Source organism: Neoarius graeffei, chromosome 1, assembly GCF_027579695.1.
Source record: "Neoarius graeffei isolate fNeoGra1 chromosome 1, fNeoGra1.pri, whole genome shotgun sequence".
NCBI classification, from domain to species: Eukaryota; Metazoa; Chordata; class Actinopteri; order Siluriformes; family Ariidae; genus Neoarius; species Neoarius graeffei.
The window spans coordinates 64225723-64231121 of NC_083569.1; positions in this window are offsets into that span (position 1 = coordinate 64225723).

Genomic DNA, 5399 nt, shown 5'->3' on the forward strand with positions numbered 1-5399 from the left:
CCGCTGTCCATCTCGGAGTCGGAGTCGCTCTCAGATTGCACAGTAACAGGTTCAAACCTGTACGGTTGGATGCACCCGTGTTCGTCATCACTTGATTCTTCCGATCTATCCCACTCACAACACAATTCTAGACTCCCAGAAGAGGAAGAGCTAGAGAGTTCACCGGCGTTTTCATGCTCCATTTCCATTGAGTAGACAGCCAGTGAACTGCAGCGTGTTCTTCCGCTGACGTCACAACATGGCCGCGGACCCAGTTTTCTTGCGCTGTGCAATTAAAAGTTGGATATTCGCGTAACAACAGCTTCTTTTCACGTAATTATAACAGAAATCTAACATGTTTGCCATGTTGTATAGTTTATTTAAGAAATTGCATAGAGTCATGTTCGTGTCATCAGCCCTTTAACCCTCTGTGCTCCAGGGGTGCTGTATCATGGCTGATCCCAGATTCCTAACAAGTTGGGATATGTGAACAAAAGAATTTCATTGTGCTATATTATGTGCGAACTGGTCATTATTAACGATTATACATATGGGCCATTTTTTCCATGGAATAAAAACGTATTTAATTCCCTTCTAGCGGGTTTATTGATGGCATGCGATATCATCATATCACTTATCCTCCATGTATTACGCCACTCTCCCCAATGGAAAATGCGTGTGCAATATTGTTATAATATTGCACATTGTCAAGACAGCATGACGTCACATCAGAGCTCATGCGACGGTCCAATGACAAAACTTTTCTGCTGCACATGCACACAATTATTTCTTTATTGGCCAGAAAAGAGAGAAGATCCAGTGCTAGGTTTAAGCACTAAATAAATAAACTGAAACTAAAGACGCGCTGAACACCCGAAAGGCTAACAAAACTTCTCTGGATATTTTTCACGCATATTTACAAGAGGAAAAACATACCAACGGACATCGAAAACCTGGAAAAGAGACGTGTCTGAGATGTAAAACTTCCGCACTCGCGAGTGACTGTGACCGTTTGTACACAAAAATTGCTGTGAGGTTTGCTTCAATTAAAAGTAGAAGATTTAAAGGAGAAAGACGCGCTGAACACCTGAAAGGCTACTAGAACTTCATTGGATATTCTTCATGCATATTTACAAGAGAAAAACATACCAATGGACATCGAAAAACTGGAAAAGAGAGCAATAGCTGAAATATAAAGTTCTACTTGGAGGTGAGGAAAAGCGACGGAGACTTTTACAAGAGGACTTCGCTCAGCAAAACCCTTTTTGTTTTGAACAACTGCAGTGTAACAGTTAACTGTGAACATGAACTGTAAACCTGTATATAACCTGTATATAAGTTGGGTGGTTGTTGTTCAGGCTTTTTGGATTTGTACCATTTTTATTGTTACAACTTTGATTTTGTACATGTACACTGGATTGACAAAACACTGAATTACATTCGATCAGAATCAGCATTCAATATTCGCAAGTTACCCCCCTGTTCTTAACTTTTTGTAAAATGTAGAATTGTTCCATAATATTGGTTGGCTTTTTCCAGGCTATATCAGATGTATTCCATTCAGCGACTCGTCTTCGACTCGTTCAATATAATGCTAGCTGAATGGAATATATCTGATCTACCACTCAACACCAGTCAGTATTATTTAATTATTCACTGAAGGTGAAGTGAATATTGGTGAATAATAAGCAAGACGACGTCGAGGTATATTCACTTGTCACTTATCTGTGCCGAGTCATAAAATACTTTGTTTTGAAATAGATAAAATAAATCACAATTCCACCTTCACTTTGAATAGTTTTAGACCAAACTTTGTAGCATCTTGAGTGCTTTTAGGAAAAGCATTTTCTTTCATAATATTTGTAATTCTTCCTCATTTACAGTGACGAAGCGATTGGCCGCCATATTGCTGAGTCGCTCGAGGTGATTATTGAGAAATAGTCTGAATTTCTTGACCAATCAGTGCAAGCGATTGCCTATAATCACCTCCGTATTTATACTCCTGCAAAATAAACCCACACAGGGTGATCCAGGTCTTAAATCACCCTGAAGCGCTTTCTTTCGTAATAATGGCGGCACAGTGGTGTAGTGGTTAGCACGGTCGCCTCACAGCAAGAAGGTTCTGGGTTTGAACCCAGTGGCCGGTGAGGGCTTTTCTGTGTGGAGTTTGCATGTTCTCCCCGTGTCTGCATGGGTTTCCTCCGGGTGCTCCGGTTTCCCCCACAGCTGAAGTGCCCTTGAGCGAGGTATTTAACCCCTGACTGCTCCCCAGGCGCTCTGGTGTGGCTGCCCACTGCTCTGGGTGTGCATGCGTGTGTTCACTGCTTCAGATGGGTTAAATGCAGAGGCTGAATTTCACTGTGCTTGAAGTGCGCATGTGACAAATAAAGGTTTCTTCTAATGACCGGCTCTCTGTACGTTAGCCTGCTTATTACACGGATACTTAAATCATCAATTTGACACAAAATATTGAATTGAAAATTGCTGATTTAAAATGATGTGGTCCATAGAAGTTTTTGTTGTAGAGAAATAGCAGACTATAGAATGTCATAAGTGACCAATCAGAATCGAGTATTCAACAAAGTCGTGTAATACAGTGGCAAAGAAAGACGCCTTCTCATGAGAACGTGTCTCAAAGTTTGACTGAGGGGAAAAAAAAACCCAAGGACTAGAGAATAAAGATGATCATAAAATATGTCTGCATTTTCTCAGAACATTTGAAGTTGTACACGTTACAGGACTGTGTTCCAAATTTCGTTTCCATACTTACTAACGTACAGTATGTTGGAAATTTTAAAACAATGACTCCTCATTAACAATATTCTTTTCCACTTAAATATGCAGGGATGAGAATTTTCTGCCGATCGGTGGATTTCCGACTTTTTCAGACCAAAATGATCGTTTTTGAGATCAATGTAAATCCGTTGAGAAATTTTCGGGAGGGTATGATTAACGATCTGTGGTCACCTTATAACGCAGACATCCCAAGTCTCCCAGAACTTCCGGGAGTCTCCTGCATATTGATAGAAGCGATCAAGAGCGTGCGCGCGCAACATTAAGGTCTGCATCACACATCTTAGAATGTGGGCGCGCGAGGGAGACTGTGTGCAGTGTTGCCAGATATTGCTGACGTTTTCCATCCCAAAATATGTTCAAAACCCACCAAAATGCACTTAAAACCACCCAATGTGGCAACACTGACTGTGTGCCTGTTCATGTAGCGCATGCCAGACAAAGAGCATCCTGATTGGGTTACTCAGCAAAATAAGCCAATCAGCTTTCAGTGTGGGCGGGCTTTTATCCCTTTTCTCGAGGACCAAAGCTTTCAGTTGAGTCAGTGCAGCCTACAGGATCGGCATAGCAGAGAGAGAGCGCGCGCCCCAAAAAACGAAAGTACAAAACCCACTTCAGCTCAGATTACAAAAAAGAATATCCCTGTCTAATAAGGGTAGAAAATAATGACAGTTTCACGCGATGTACTGTTTGCAGCAGTGATTTCAGCATTGCCCATGGTGGCTTAAATGATTGTAAAGGACATGTTGAGGTGAGGAGTGTCATTTCATGTGCATTGTATTATTTAGGTCAACAACAGGCTGTCATGAAAAGACCAAACTTATTGAAGATTTCCGTAAAGTAACAATGTATGAATATACATCATATATATCAGATACACGTCATGTATAAGTGTGTATCTTTTTATAAATGAGGTTAGCTTGTCTAATGTAGCATGTTGGGGAGAATCATAGTATCATACCGGTATCTATATTTCTTTTTTTTTTTTTTTTTTAAAGATATTTTTTTGGGCTTTTTGCACCTTTATTGGATAGGACAGTGTAGAGACAGGAAATGAGCGGGAGAGAGAGAGACGGGAAGGGATCGGGAAATGACCTCGGGCCGGAATCGAACCCAGGTCGCCCGCATTCATGGTATGGCGCCTTAACCACGACGCCCCCGGTATCTATATTTCTGATAAAATTTTAGGTATGATACCGTGTATAACTCTCCTACTTATTGCTCATTTCATGGGGGGGAAATTGCTGGCATGTGCCGCACAGGAGCGTCTGCCCACATTTTTTTAGGCCGAGATGAACTTATAGTTTTTGATTTAAAAAATGTTTTCCAATTTGTAATGCCCATTGTACATGCCTGTTCTTTAACTCAAAATCACCATCTTGATCTTCAAATTGACCATATGGTATATGCATTACATTACACAACATGGGCGGCACGGTGGTGTAGTGGTTAGCGCTGTCGCCTCACAGCAAGAAGGTCCTGGGTTCGAGCCCCGGGGCCGGCGAGGGCCTTTCTGTGCGGAGTTTGCATGTTCTCCCCGTGTCCGCGTGGGTTTCCTCCGGGTGCTCCGGTTTCCCCCACAGTCCAAAGACATGCAGGTTAGGTTAACTGGTGACTCTAAATTGAGCGTAGGTGTGAATGTGAGTGTGAATGGTTGTCTGTGTCTATGTGTCAGCCCTGTGATGACCTGGCGACTTGTCCAGGGTGTACCCCGCCTTTCGCCCGTAGTCAGCTGGGATAGGCTCCAGCTTGCCTGCGACCCTGTAGAAGGATAAAGCGGCTAGAGATAATGAGATGAGATGAGATTACACAACATCCTGTCCAGATAAAACCTAGTTAGTACACACAACAGTTGAAAGGGAAGTGATGAGTGATGTTGAATGTTGCCTGCTTAATATGCAAGACCTCCTGCTACCATGATAACATCAGAAGAAAGCTTAAGAGAATTATATGATAGAACTTTTTTCTGGTTTGCACTTCATTTTAAAGGATTAGAGTATTCAAAGACATGAATAGCAAAAATGCAGAAATATAATACTGTCGAGCTCGTTTATATTAAAAGGTGCATTGATTTTTTGAAATCATCAAATGTGAATTGATTAAAAACAAGTCTCTTGTACCATATTAATCATTTTCACCTGGTAGTCCACCAAGAAGGGGAATTTATTTCCAAATACATTGCAACTTTTTGCTGATAAAATTAATGGTTTTGGGGTAAAAAAAATAAAAATAAAAAATAGCCAAAAATCATTAGCCCCTGGAACCCCTGGGCCCCGCCCCCCGGGCCATGGGCACCGCCCTGGTTTTTTCAGACTTTTTAAATATTTTTCATTCTCATCCCTGAATATGGCAGATACATCACCTGAATAATACAAAAGGGAAAAGTCTTTGTATGTATACATTATAAATGTGCACTTTACAGGTGCGGAGGTGAAAAGTGAAGCCTGTGTCCTGGTGTATCTGCTATAGTCTAAAACTCCTAATGCTTCCATTATGACTATTAAATAAATACAAGCAGAACCAAATAGGATCGTTCATGGCCAGACTGGGTGACATGATGATCAGAAATTGTGCCTTTATTGGTTTGAACCATCGGACACAATTGTAAACATTTTGACTCAAACAAT